Below are 15,585 nucleotides of genomic sequence, written 5' to 3'. Positions count from 1 at the left end.
GCTGATGATAGATTAGGTCTTTTTCTGTGCAACATGAAGAGCTGAGGGAAAAAACCTCCTGGTTTTAAATGACTTTAGACCGTGTCAGCTGCAGGGTGATCGGTACACTTGAGTGTGTGGTGACTTTTTATTTTGTGGGACTTTTTAATAATCGCTGATAATGTTGTGCTCTTTCCTAAAGAAGACATATTTCCTCCTCTCAGCAGGTCTGATAATACCTAGATCTCAGATGCAAGGTGTTTGGCTGTGTGTCGTCTGCGTTTGCGTGGCACGGGCTCGGATACTTGAACGCCGGCGTGGTTTCCTCTGACTGAGTGGGGACCGACCAAGGATTGAATTCCCCACGCTGGTCTGGGCCCAACCGCTGTGCAGCATTTAACTACGGCATCTCTCAACAAAAGGAGCGCTCACAAATGGCAGGGAAGCATTTTGGAGCATGTGCTAGCTCTCGCTGCAGGGAAGGGAAACTTGTACTGGACTTTCCAGGGAAGCCAGTCCCAGGATGGGGTTGATTTTGTCTGCATCCAGGTCACACACTGTGCCCAGTCCCTATGCTGTGGACTTCCACATCTGCCACTGTCTTATGCAGTCTAATCCACCTTTTCAGACTCAAGTCACCCCTTGGAAAATGTCAGCTTATGTTTTGACTATGGAAAAATTGAGCAAATCTCTTGTAAAGACCTCAGGCAGACCACAGCAGGCCAGAATGCTCTTGTCACCGTTATTTCCTATATGAAATCTGGGTTTCTCCTGTGCAGGTGTGTACACAACTAAGAGTGGGAATAGTGAGTCACCCTCCAGACCCCTCCCAGGATCTCCTGGCACCTTGGCTGAGAATTGCTGGCACGGGGCAGAAGGGGCGGGGGTCTTCCCCGGGCCGTAGTCCATGATTTTGGAGAGGCAGGGGGTTCCCCCTGGGAAAAACTCCAGCGCCACAATCAGGGCTCGGTTTTCCAGCCAGCTGTGCTTGCATCGACTGCATCTCCAGCTGGGGCAGGGAGCGGGTGTCAGCGTTCAATAGTAAACTGCTTGCCTTGTAGCATGTTAGAGAACCCAAAAAGCATGAAAATGTATTCAAAAACTTAAATTGAAGTGAGTAGTCTTGCTAATCATGAGAAAGGGCCTGCATGAGATCAGGAGGAATTTTAATGTGGTCTCCAGGACGAGACGATGGAGGCATGTTTGTGCCAGCCACTCTTTAGCAGCATTGAACCAGAATGTCAGGTGGGAGCCCGAACGGGAGCTGAAACTAGGGGGAGGGATCATAGCCGCAAAAACGGGGGAAAGCAATGCAGAACTCAGCTTTTTTGCGTAGAGTTGTAGGTATGAAGATGGCATGACAAATATTTCACTTAATTTCAGTTTTCCCTCAGAAATGGGATGCCCTTTCAATGCAGGTGGCTTTGCACAGGACAAGTATGGAAATCTTGAGATCAGCACCTTTTCCATTGGGACCATCTCCGTTCCCTTTGGTTGCAGAGGTCAAGCTGCCCTTGGTGGGAACAAAGGCTAGGACACACTGTAGGTTCAACACATCGCCCCTGTACATGTTCAGGGCTGGCACGTCCCCTTCTTGAGGACAGTCAAGAAAACAGAGACCTAGTGCTCTCCCCACCGCTCTCTAGGACACTTATTTCCAACTGCTTTGCCACGACCACTGTCAACCTTCAGTAGTTTTCAGTTCACCTTTCCCTTTCATCATGAAACTTTTAATTGCAGGGAAGGAAGTCTTTTGCATTTGTGGATCATGTCTGGGGAACCATTGCTCTAAGATAAGCTGCACTTCCTCTGAATATAGCAGTTGCTGTTGTGAGTACGTATGAGTCCAACGTAACTCTTATTCCTTCCCTAGCCGCTTACCTTCTCTCATTGTGTTTGATGATAACTCAGGCCTGAAGTGCCATGCAGCCATAGCCCCAGGTTGAATGGTTTCTGATGAAGGCTTGAACAAATCGTATGCCGTGGTACAGTGCACATAGAGATACTGCTTTGCAACCAGTGGACACTAAGCTATGTGCACTTATTTCCCAATGTTTTGCAACGACCACTGTCAACCTTCAGTATTTTACAGTTCACCTTTCCCTTTTCTCATTCTGCATTGGGGCTGGCAGAGCTTCCCGCGGTTTGATCCACTCTCTGGTGGGCTTGAGAGACAGGCAGGCAGGGCTGGGGCATCCGCAGGGGCTGCGCAGGCAAGAGATGAAGCATGGCACAGGCATGTACTGCAATGAATGGCACCCAGCAGGAGACGGACCCCGGGGTGCCACCTCAGCAGCCCCTGCTGCCATGTGCTGCCAATGCCCCCCGGTCCTGCAGGCTGGATCCCAGCGCGGAGCGGGCTGGAGGCTGCCAGCCCCTGTCCTGAACACCAAGACCCCAGGGGCAGGTTTCACGATGCACACGTAGTAGGTCCCCCAGGCCCTGCACAGCAGGAGACGAGCTCTGCAAGGATGTCTGCTGTTGTGCGTGGATGTAGGACAGTGATTCGTGCCGCTTTGAAGGCTTGATGCCAGAGCTCACCCGCAGTGGGAATTGGCCTGAGTCAGGCCAGCAAGACGAGGCTCTCAGTGAGACAGGAAGATCGCTGTGTGGGCTGTGCTAAATACACTTGAGTGACCAGAGAAAACTGCCTGATCATTTCTTGGCCGTGATGTAAGTGCCTGCCTTACACACTCACACACACAGCACACGCAATAACCTCTGGAGCACGACTGAGCTCCCTGCTCTCTGTCAAGGCAGAGGTTTCCCACCATGGTCTGCTCAACGTGCTGGAGAATGGGAGGCCTCTGGTTTGGCAAGTCACATTTTAAAACCTAGGCTACGCGGTGCACCCATCTTTGCATGTAAAACACTTCACGTGGAGAAGGGGACCGAGGTGGGATAACATGAGATAGATGAAGACCAAGCTGTTAGATGGGTGAGGAGGAGTCTTAGTAAGCATAAAATTATAGCTGTTAGTCGTGTTTCAGCTCTTGCAGCAGTCGTGCCTTCCTAAAAACAGAACTTTTAATGATCCCTGAGAAACGTCTGTTCTCTATTCCCATTACAAGGATGGGAAGGACATGGGACTGTTTAATGCCAGGAAATGAAAGATCTAACCTTGTATAATTTAACACAGAAAAGCACTTACTCTGTGGAAATTTGATTAGGGAAATCCTGCAGTGCGTCTCCACCTCTCCCTGCAGAACGGCACCGATTCTTCCCATACTTCTCCCTAGTTCATCTACTAGCTGAGTGGGAACAAGGACATCTCCAGAGATGATGAAGTGCCAGGATGCAGGACAGGGACATTTCTACCTGGGAGAAGTGGGACAATCTGTGCCTTCTCCTTTGCCTGAGGAAGGGTGAGGGAGCCCAGTAGCTTACAAATAAAGAAGTTTTTTTTACAACTATTTACTTGGTCTAATAGAAGATACCACCCTGTAATATCTGGTATAAGCAAGTCTTTTGGGCCTGGACCTGTGGTTCTGGTCATTAGAGACCTTCATGTAAGCACCAAAGTTCATCAAGGATGAGCCTTTTTGCAGGTAAGAGTACATGGATTTGGAAATTGTGGGTGGGTGCAGCAACCAGGCCACACTTTAGAGGTCAGCTGAACTTTGAGATGACTTAAGAGTTCAACATGTCCACTCCAGACACTTCATAGATGAGAAAGGGCCACGGGGTGGTGGGGACAGAAGAAAGGGAACGTGACGATTTTACTCATTCCAAAACTAGGTCTTACTTTGTAAAGCTGTATTTCTGCTAGGAGTCCCTACCCTACTCAACCTTGAGTATATCTATATCTGTATCTGTAGCTATATCTATATCCTCCATAATGGCCCAAAGAATTGTGGAGAAAACTCAGACGAATTGGAAATCGTTGGGTATTCGTTTCTCTGAAGTCTCATAAGTAGGCTGCTCGTTCTCCATGCCCGCTTTCTGCTGGACTTGTGTCCCAAATACCAAGTGTTATCTCTGAAAAATCTGAATAGGAACACATTGTAAAAAAGGTTTTCTATTTTCTTCATTTCCTACTGCAGTTTTCTGAGCAGCAGGTTGGGGTCCTGTCGCTGGAGTCATTCAAGAGCTAACTGTCTGCTTTCAGAGCAATTCTTTTCATAGCAATTCTTTTCACTTTCCTGTGGGATGTCTAAACACCTGATGGCTACTTGAGCATCCCAGGGCCAGTCATGTAAAAAAACACCATCTAATTCCTAATTCATAGATTCATAGATGTTAGGGTCGGAAGGGACGTCAATAGATCATCAAGTCTGACCCCCTGTATAGGCAGGAAAGAGTGCTGGGTCTAGATGACCCCAGCTAGATGCATATCCAACCTCCTCTTGAAGACCCCCAGGGTAGGGGAGAGCACCACCTCCCTTGGGAACCCGTTCCAGACCTTGGCCACTCGAACTGTGAAGAAGTTCTTCCTAATGTCCAGTCTAAATCTGCTCTCTGCTAGCTTGTGGCCATTATTTCTTGTAACCCCCGGGGGCGCTTTGGTGAATAAAACTTCACCAATTCCCTTCTGTGCCCCCGTGATGAACTTATAGGCAGCCACAAGGTCGCCTCTCAACCTTCTCTTGCGGAGGCTGAAAAGGTCCAGGTTCTCCAGTCTCTCCTCGTAGGGCTTGGCCTGCAAGCCCTTAACCATACGAGTGGCCCTTCTCTGGACCCTCTCCAGGTTATCCGCATCCCTCTTGAAGTGCAGCGCCCAGAATAGCACGCAGTACTCCAACTGCGGTCTGACCAGTGCCCGATAGAGGGGAAGTATCACCTCCTTGGATCTGTTCGCCATGCATCTGCTGATGCACGATAAAGTGCCGTTAGCTTTTCTCATGGCTTCGTCACACTGCCGGCTCATGTTCATCTTGGAGTCCACTAGGACTCCAAGATCCCTCTCCACTTCTGTGCCACCCAGCAGGTCATTCCCTAGGCTATAGGTGTGCCGGACATTTTTCCTCCCTAGGTGCAGCACTTTGCATTTCTCCTTGTTGAACTGCATTCTGTTGTTTTCTGCCCACTTGTCCAACCTGTCCAGGTCTGCTTGCAGCTGTTCTCTGCCCTCCGGCGTGTCCACTTCTCCCCATAGCTTTGTGTCATCTCCAAACTTGGACAGAGTACATTTGACTCCCTCGTCCAAGTCACTGATGAAGACATTAAAAAGTATCGGTCCAAGGACCGAGCCCTGCGGGACCCCACTGCCCACACCCTTCCAGGTCGAGCCTGACCCATCCACCACGACTCTCTGGGTGCGACCTTATCTAGCCAATTCACCACCCCCCAGACCGTGTAGTCATCCAAGTCACAGCCTCTTAACTTGTTCACCAGTATGGGGTGGGATGCTGTATCAAAGGCCTTCCTGAAGTCTAAGTATACGACATCCACCCCCTCCTCCTGCGTCCAGGTGTTTTGTAACCTGGTCATAAAAAGAGACTAGATTAGTCAGGCACGATCTGCCTGCCACGAACCCGTGCTGGTTTCCCCTCAGCATAATTTGTCCTGCCGGGCTCTCGCAAATGTGAGCCTTGATAATTTTTTCAAAGATTTTGCCTCTGATGAAGGTGAGACTGACTGGCCTATAGTTGCCCGGGTCCTCCTTCCTCCCCTTCTTGAAAATGAGGATCACATTGGCCCTTTTCTAGTCCTCCGGGACTTGTCCTGTGCGCCACGAGTGCTCAAATATTCCCGCCAGTGGCTCTGCAATGTCGGCCAGTGCCTTCAGCACCCTCGGATGGAGCTCACCCGGGCCTGCCGACTTAAAGGCATCCAGTTCCTCCAAGTGACTCTGCACCATCTCAGGGTCTATGCATGGCAGTCTGGTGCCTTGCTGCTGCCTCTCTGCAACCCCAGTGAGAGACTTGTCGTGCCCCTCGCTTAGGAACACTGAGGCAAAGAACTCGTTGAGGAGTTCAGCCTTGTCCCCCTTGTCTGTCACCAATTACTTCTGCCCATTTAGTAGGGGTCCTATTCCTCCCTGGGCCTTCCTTTTACTCCCTATATATCTAAAAAACAATTTCTTGTTGTCTTTTAATGTTATCATAATTTCAGTAAAATATTAATAAATGTTGAATCGAAGAAGCATTCTGCCTTTTGAAAAGACATCTTGTTCAGGAGAGTACAACTGTTTAAAAAGATGACCTTTAACAGGACTTTTTAACTAATAAATATTTAATTGTCTTAAATAATAGGATCATAAATGTTTTAACTATATACAATTTGTCATCTCAGGAATGGAGGTTGTACAGCCATTCTGCAGACACTGTCCGGGTGCACGTCCGTGCTTTTGCCACGTTTAGATGAAAACTGGAACTGACCCAGGCTGGGGGCTAAAAACCTGATCCTGCCAAACCTTCCCGGACCCCAGAAATCCCCTGCAGATCCTGCATCCCCATAATCCCTCCCATGGATCGTGCTTGCCCCCCATCTTTCCACAAATTGTGCCAACCCATTCCCCACCCAACCCCCCATGGACTGCATCTGCCCCCCCCCACCAGCACCCCCCCTGCAGACACCCCCTGCCCCCTGCCCCTCTGCTGATGCCCCCCTATCTAGGGTTACCAGGGGGAGCAGGGAGCTCTGGGTTGGGAATGAGGAGCACCAGCAGCGCTGGGGGGTGGGAAAGGGGCCACGTTAGTTGAAATTGTTCTTGGGAATGCTCCCCGGGGGAGACACGTGGGTTCATGCCCATTGTGTTCCTGGGAGCCAAAGACCTGGACCCTCCAGTGAAGAGCCAGGAGGTAGGAGCTGGGCTGAGAGAGAGGGCGAGTGAGCACAGGGGCGCTTGTAGGGGGCTGAGGAAGTGTGAGCATGTGTGCGAGCATGTGTGTGCATATGTGCGTGTGGGGCCGTGCTGGGCAGGATATGTCAGCTGAGTGGAGCCCGGGAGGGAAACCCCCCTGCCCAGGTCCCTACTTAGTTGAGCCCCCCGGGACCCCTGCGAACAGAGGGCACAAGCAGGTGCAGCCCAACTAGGGAGCAGCGGTTTGCACGGGAGTTCGTGCAGAGGGGCGTGCAGAAGGTGCCCAGAGGGCTGGGCCGAGCAAGCGGCCTGAGCCCAGAGGCCTGAAGAGCAGCTGATGGCTGATCTACGCACAGAGCTTTAACCTGACTTTGCAGGGGCCGGGGAAAGGTCAAGTGGAGCGTGCCCGGGGACTTGAGCACAGGAAAGCTCCCTTGTGCAGGACACAAACACAACTGTTTTTCAAAAGCTAATGCAGCGGTTCTCCCACAGCATCTCAGGACATCAAGGGGGTCAGCTGGGACCTCAGCTGCCTGTACAGCAATGCCAGGAGCATGGGGAACAAGCGGGAAGAGCTAGCCTGCCGGCTCTCTACTGGGCAATATGACCTGGTAGGGATCACAGAGGGGAGGCTGCAGGTTCTGCCCGGGACAGACGGCAGCAGCAATTATCTCTGGTGCTGGGTGCACCCCGTGCCCAGTGCTGGTCCCAGGCGACAGGGCAGCCTCCTCTCATCCAGGGCACAGATCCAGGGGCTCGAACTACCGGGAGGGCAACTGGGCTGTGCTGGACTGCTAAGAGATCATGTTCGCACTTGAGCCCGGCCTCTTGAGCTTCATGCTCGCGCTGGTGCTGGACCTCCTTGTGCTGGTGCTGGGCCTCCTTCTCCATAATCTGCATCTGCGTCAGCTCCAGGTCATGCTTGAGGTTGTGCTCCTCAGCTTCCAGCTGCAGCTGGGATTTGCCCAAGTCCCACTCAGAGGACGGCCCATCAGGTTCTGCATGGACACACGGAGGTGATCTTGCAGCCTGGTCATCATCACACAGGATCTTAATCAGGTCTTCTCTCTTCTGCTCCCTCCTCTCTCTCTCTTCACCTCTTTCAAGTTGACCGCAGTCATGTGGTCATACTCGTCAGCCACCCCAGCTATCTACACTGACCACTTGACCCGATGCCAAATTAGAGATTGTTTGCTCAAGGGTTTCCAGTGACTCTGCTTCCTTCCCCAAATGATGCCTTCAAGACACAGGTTGTCGGATCCCACAGCTACCAACACACGTGGTGGGCCAGTAGGGGGTGCTCCTGCATTGAGCCATGTGTCTCACTGCACCCAACCACCTTCCAGGCTCCAAGTGCCTCCGTGGGGGCACCTCACGTCCAGCCGCCCCCACTCCTGGAGCACACCTGCAAGCCTGGGGTAATGAAGCCACCATCCACAATCTGGTCTGATCTTGGTCCTGTGCCCCATGGGAAAGACAGGCCTAGTAGTCCTTGATGGTATTTAATCCAGTGCACAAACTTGGGGTGCTTCCCTGTCTGAAGCTGATATAGTGGTTTCCCTTACTCAGCCGAACCAAGGGGATCCCAAGGCATCATCTACACCCTCCCCCAATGAGTCTCCCATGCTAGGTACACAGGAGAAACGTATTGGTTACAAGAAGTAGGTTTGGAATATGGCACAGGATAGAGCAATATCAGAGAAATCCCTTAGTGCAAACGGTGGCATGATAGCCTTTGATCACGCATCTGAGTTCATGCAGGCTATCTATTTAGTTAGTGAGGCTGTGCAAAATTTTGCCGGGTGTTTCATTTCAAAGCTGTTTCAAAGTGTTTCAGGCTCAAAACAGTGAAACTGAAACACAACAAAAGGAGTCAAAATGAAAGAAGGGCACTTGTAACATTTCAAAAGCTTGAAACCATTTTGAATTTTGCAACAGGGCTTACTTGTTGTCCCCGACAGCAGCGGCAGCCTTGTCATATCCGGCTCACAGATCTGGGGGCTTGCATACCTGGGAGGAGTCTGGCACAGCACAGCAGCCCTGCCAGGGGTGTGAGCCCCCAGATCAGTGTATCAGATGAGGGGAGGCTGCAGCTGCTGCCTGGAACAGGAGGCAGCAGCAATTCTCTCCGGTGCCTGGTGCACTCCATGCCCAGCAGAGATCCAGGGGCTTGCACCCCGGCAGGACTGCTGGGTTGTGCCACACTACTCGTGGGGGACCAAGCTCCCGTATCTGTGCCGGATGAGGGGAGGCTGCAGCTGCTGCCTGGGACAGGCAGCACCAGCATTTATCTCCAATGCTGGGTGCAGCCTGTACCCCCGGGAAGGCTGCCAGGCTGTGCTGGACTCCTTCCAGGGATGCGAGCCCCAGACCTGTGAGCTGGATGAAAGGAGGCTGCCCTGTCACCTGTGACTGGTGCTGAACCCGAATAAGCCCAGCTTCGAAACGCAAAATAGTTTGAAACTTTCAAAATGTTCTGAGTGCCCTCGTTTCATTTCCAAGCTGTATCAAATCCTTTTGTTCTGTTTCAATGTCACTGTTTTGAGCCTGAAACACTTTGAAACAGCTTTGAAATGAAACACAAGGCAAAATTTTGCACAGCCTCACTAACTAAATAGATAGCCTGCATGAACTCAGATGCGTGATCAAAGGCCATCATGCCACCGTTTGCACTAAGGGATTTCTCTGATATTGCTCTATCCTGTGCCATGTTCCAAACCTACTTCTTGTAACCAATACATTTCTCCTGTGTACGTAGCATGGGAGACTCATTGGGAGAGGGTGTAGATGGTGCCTTGGGATCCCCTTGGTTTGGCTGAGTAAGGGGGACCACTATTTCTGTTTCAGACAGGGAGGCACCCCAAGTTGTAGCAGTGGATCAAATACCCTCAAAGACTACTAGGCCTTTGTTTCCCATGGGGCATAGGGCCAAGATCAGTCCAGATCGAGAATGGTGGCTTCATTTTCCCCAGCCTTGCAGGCATGGTCCAGGAGTGGGGGTGCCTGGTCGTGAGGTGCCCCCAGGGGGGCACTTAGAGCCTGGAAGGTGGTCAGGCTCAGTGAGGTGGGTGGCTCAACGCAGGAGCACTAGCTACTGGCCCACCACGTGTGATGGTAGCTGTGGGATCCGACAACCTGTGTCTTGAAGGCATTATTTGGGGAAGGAAACAGAGTCACTGGAAACCCTTGAGCAAACAATCTGTAATTTGGCATCGGGTCAAGTGGTCAGTGTAGATAGCTGGGGTGGCTGACGAGTATGACCACATGACTGTGGTCAACTTGAAAGAGGTGATGAAAGAGAGAGGAGGGAGCAGAAGAGAGAAGACCTGATTAAGATCCTGTGTGATGATGACCAGGCTGCAAGATCACCTGCACACGTGCATGCAGAACCCGGGGGCCATCCTCTGAGTGGGACTTGTGCAAATACCAACTGCAGCTGGAAGCTGAGGAGTGCAAGGTCAAGCATGAGCTAGAGCTGAAGCGAATGGAGATGGTGGAGGAGGAGACCCAGTGCCAGCACAAGGAGGGCCAGTGCCAGCACGAAGAGGTCCAGCGCCATCATGAGCGTGGTGCCCAAGAGGCCAGGTTCAAGTGCAAACACCATCGTGCAGTACTCAGGATGCAGTCAAACCCTGGAGTTGCAGGCGCGTAGCAAGCCCCAGCTGCTCCCCTCAGGCTGAACACCCCAATCTTCCCTCACAACAAACATGGAGATGATCTAGAAGCCTTCCTAAAAAAAGTTTGAAAACTATGCATGCCACTGCAAGCTGGGAAAGGTCTTGAGCATATAACTAACCTCGTCTCCCAAGAGTGCATCACAAACTGCTGGGGATCAGGCTGGGACCAGGCAGTCAGTGAACAGGGACTGCCAACAGCGGAGCAGTTTGCGGCAGTTCACAGGCCAGTCGTGGGCAGGAGCATGTGGGGGCTTATGCCAGAGATTCAGGGAAGTGAAGGAGGAGGGGTGCTACTATGGGGTGACACGGAGCGCAGCCAAGGCCCCTGCCCTGCTGCTGCCTCCAGCCCGCAGCTCCTGGGAGGCCTCCACCGAGACAGGCCCCTTGGGTGGGTCGGCAGTGCCCTGAGCCCTGTCTGCGGGGGTTGCTGGGTGGGACCTGTGAGGCCTGGGGGTAGCATCGGGGCCAGGAGTCTCTTGCCTGTGCCACCTGTGCCCGGATTGAGGCCCTGGAGGGGCAGGAGAGGGGACTCCATGCAGAGGTGAGCAGGCTGAGGGGCATCAGGGCAATTGAAGAAGGGATTGATGGTTACTTTCATTCTCCTGGATAAGGGAGGAGCACCAGGAGGTATGTGGGGGTGGGACGGAAAGGGGCTGTGGGATGGGAGTGAGGTGCACCGGCAGGGCTGGGGGGGCAGGGGGAAGGGTATATACCCCTTCCCCCACCCGGGTGTCTGCTTCTTTGCAATTGCAAAACCCTACCCCCATCCCTGCCTTGAAACAAACCTCCCTCCCATTTTCCCCCTATCCCTCCCACTCCATGTGCCCAACATCCCTCCTGAACATAAATTATATTTCCTTCTGCTCCCCATTCCCACCTGACCCCATCCCTCCCATGCCTGCACCCCAACCCCCCACAGGTTCCCAGTGTCCCCCAGCCTGACGGTGTTATTTATGTCAGCTCCCTTTTAAAAAGCTTTCATTCAGGTCTGAGCCTGCTGCCTCTAAAGAGGCGAGGTAGGCGCCTCCTCTTTTTCTTGATTTCAGCAGGCCCTGGGGTGACAACAAAAGCTGGTTTTCTTCTTATACTGAAGTCTGCATTGCCCTGGCTGTTCATTTCAGAGAACACGTTTGCTCCCTGTGGGAAGACTAGCTCTGCAGAAAGAGAAAAGCAAAGAAGCGTCGAGTGATTTACTCTGGATAGTAGCACTGCAAGCAAGCGTAGAAAACTGGTGAGCATTCAGAGGTGCATGCTGGCTGGACACGTACCACTTTGAAGTCTAAATAAGGTTCTTTCATTTGGTTTTTACTAGTTATAACACCTCCTTTCCCACCAACAGCAAAAGTATGAGAAGATGTTGGACCATCCAAAGTCATGCTTCTGGAAGTCTGAGAACACCAAACTTACCTGTGCACTAAATGAAACAGTTTTCTGGCTCGGAGATCATTGACTACAGACAGTAGCACGATGTATACACACAGGGCTGTACATTTAGGTTGAAAGGCAACCATTTGATTTGCTTCCTTAATGCATCATTTCCATGTGTGGTTTTCTACAGCTTGCATGTGTTGGGTTCTTTATTCAACAAAAAGGTCAAGGCAAATTCCTTTCCATTCAGCTGAGACAACCCCTTTACCTCCTCATGCACCAAGAACAGGGGTTGAACTTTGCCTTTTGGCAGCAGAGGAGATTGCTGCTCTCTGAGCTCACAGATACCTGTCTGCTAGCAATGGGAGACAGCTGTTTTCCAAAGAGGTGCGTGTGTGGGGAGAGGGGACACTGGGATGTTGGGCTGCTGGGTGCCAGAGGTGAGCAGAAAGACGCCTGCTCAGCCTGGCTTTCTCCCCTCCCTTTGCATCCCCCCTCTCTTCACTGGCTCTGAAAGAGGGCTGGTAAATCCAGGGCAGGGCCTGATACTGCTGCTGATTTCATGGTGATGATAGTTTGACCTTGCAATGGTCAGGGATTGATGGTAAACTCAAGATACCCAGCAGGTTTAGGGCTTGCCAAACACTGCAAGTGCAATGCCTACAATCCAGTAGCCCTCTGTGAAGGTGAAGCTGTTTTGTGGGGAATGCTCTGGATTTATACAGTGCTTTCCCCAGTAGGGTCTTTGACCATAAGTATGGCTTTAGGCATGACAAGAGTACAAATAAGTAGTAAAGGTTAGCACGGGCATGCAAAACCTCAAACAACTGGTGGCCAGGATCCCAGGGACAGTACATTTAAAGAAAAAAGGAATCGGGGAATTTGGTTGTACCTTTGAGGGAATATTAAGGGCACGAGGATATGTCATCCCTGTGTGAGGAAGGTTAAGAATCACATCAACGGACTGGCTTGGCTAAACAGCAAATGCTTTTGTGACTTGAAACTTAACAAGGAATCTCTCAAAATGTGGAAGCGTAGCTACAATACTACAGATGGCAATAAAGGAAAAACCCGGGCAGACCAAGGCACTGTAATACAGCTACTACGAGACCCACAAGCACCCTTTGAAGTTAGATGTCAAGGACCAAAGGAAGTGTAGGTCCATTACTGATTGGGGAAAAGGAATTAAAATTGCTCAATGTGGAAAAGGCAACGTGTTTAATGACTTCTTATCTCAGTCTGCATAAAATGTGTCCTAGAGGTATCAGGACACACCTGATAAGAAGTTGCGTTCATGTTCTGTTCTTGAGCCTGAAGCAATCCAAATCTATAAAACAGGATTCTGGCATGGCGCTATTCTGGCTTTTATAATGTTGGGTTCCAAAATGAGGAACGTAACTATATCCAGGGGATTTTAACTTAATTCTTCTCCTTAACAAATGGATGTTTTTCTCTGGTGTTCTTTAAAACAAAATGTCCTCATTTGAGATGTCAAAACAAATGCATGATGGGGTTGAGGGAAATTCTATCCTAACCCATAAGTCGGAAAAAAGTCGATATTGTCCTCTGTAGAATGAAAAGAAGAGTTATAATGAACTTGATGTGAGAGGGGCTGAAAGGGAGGAACACAACATGCCACTGTTCAGGTCCAGAAAGCCGACAGATAGAACAGGGGCTGGCTACCTGTGGAGAATTTCATCCTAGGCCAGAAACAGATCCTAGACCCAGTTTGACTGTGTGACTTCCAGTACACAGATTCTGGATAGGGGAATGTCTGTGCTTTCTGCTTCTCTTCGTGTCTGTTCTTCATATTACAGAATCGGACCAAGAATGTGCAGATGATGTTTCAGAATGGCTACTACAATCTGGCCATCATAGAGGAACCTGAGATTCAAGTGCTCAAACTCCCCTACGGTAAAAAAGGAGAAGGAGAACTGAGTATGTTCATTTTTTTACCAAAAGATATCAAGGATAACTCCGCTGGCCTGGAACAGGTAAATCCTCTGATCTCTGAGGGTGTGTATAAAAGGCTTATATACGCTGCCTATGAATGCACTGATATCTTTGCTCATCTTCAATTACCTGGGCAGTACAGACAGAAGAAAAGGCAATAGTAAAGGTTCTTTATATTTTCTCCCATTTACTGTGGATTTTGAAGATGCCCGTTATTAGACCGAGAACATTCTATTTCATTTCCTTAGACAAAATATACATGGTAAATTGCTAATGAATAAAACTTTGGGGATTTAAAAAAAATTCAACAATGAATCCTGAAAATATGACTTTTTAGTGACAATCTAAAAAATGTTACTTTGGGAGTGTGGCAGGATTGAGCATCAATTGTGCTGGTTAGATATTTCCCACATTTCAAATACAATTTGATATCTTTATCTCAAAAGACACAGGAAAAGATTAAAATATATTTGGAAATGGTCCTACTTCCCATTCTTCATTTGATTATGAGCTGTGTTCTGGTAATCCATTTGTTTTTTGTAATTAAATAAGCATATTAAACATGAAATTGAAAACCAGATTCACTCCACTTGCACAAATTCAGCTCTTTGGTCTCTTTGTTTTTTCATCCTAAGTTTTCTATTCTCCTGTTTTTGCCCCTGTAGCTTGACAGCGCACTCACCTATAAAAAATTTGTAGAGTGGACCACAATGACGGAGATGCATAAACAAAACGTGAATGTGTACCTGCCCCGATTCAAGATTCAGGAAAGCTATGACCTTGGGAAAACTCTGCAGGCTATGGGGATGCTCGATTTGTTTGACACTTCAAAGGCTGATTTATCAGGAATGAACGGAAACCGTGATCTGGCTGTGTCCAAAGCCATCCATAAATCTTACGTGGATGTTAATGAAGAGGGCACTGAAGCAGCTGCTGCTACAGGGGTTGAAATAATTTATACAAGTCCTGGGATGCCTTATGAGTTTAAGGCTGACCACCCCTTCCTCTACCTTATCAAAAACAATGTAACCAACAGCGTTCTCTTTTATGGCCAATGTACCTCTCCTTAACTGGAGGGCACTTTGAAACAATATAGGAAGACCTACAACCTTGTTGTAGTGAGGATAAAAGATAATATTTCTCAAGTTTTTTGAAATTTTGCAAATTTGAAATGAGAGATTTTTGAATGCAATGGCTTCTAAGAAAAGTCTCCTAATACAGTGGCCACAACCATACGGCTCCAGTCTGGTGTGGACCGAGTGCCTTTAGCAGCACATTGGCAGTGAGGAGTTTTTCCTGAGCCCAAGCCAGGGTCAGGCATCTAGGAGCTGTGCCTGTGCCACTGCCACTGCTTCTCTCAGCCCCCTACCCTCTGGCTGGGGGGGAGAGTGCAGCTTCCCACTGGCTGAAAGCTTTGCCTATGCTACAACTGAGGGACGGTGGTGGCGATAAGTGGCAGAGGCCCGGGTGCAGCTAGAAACTGCCCAGCTCTTGCACAACCCCTTGCTGCCTGACCTTGACATGGGGGCAGGTGCAGGCACAGGCAGAGCTCTCCACTGCCAGTGGTTCTGCAGACTGAATCTGAATATGTTGCTGGCCCCTCTTCTATGATGTTATTGTCTTTTGCCTTTATATTGCTTAGAACTTATTGTCTTTATATTGGTTATTATAATGTAACCAAAGCAGCTATCTCCTAAATTTGAAATCATTTTGACTCCATTACGTGTTCTTGTTTCCATGTGTTTTAAACTGAGGAAAGTCTGAGTAAATCAGGTGGCCAAGTTGATGCCCCTGTTCATACAGAATGTGGCGGGAGACATTTCCCACAGTGAGTGAGCTGCAATCCTATTTTCTGGCTCCCTG

This window comes from Alligator mississippiensis, chromosome 16 (genome assembly GCF_030867095.1).
Source record: "Alligator mississippiensis isolate rAllMis1 chromosome 16, rAllMis1, whole genome shotgun sequence".
NCBI classification, from domain to species: domain Eukaryota; kingdom Metazoa; phylum Chordata; order Crocodylia; family Alligatoridae; genus Alligator; species Alligator mississippiensis.
The sequence above is the reverse complement of the archived record's forward strand: the minus strand, read 5'-3'. Positions refer to the sequence as shown.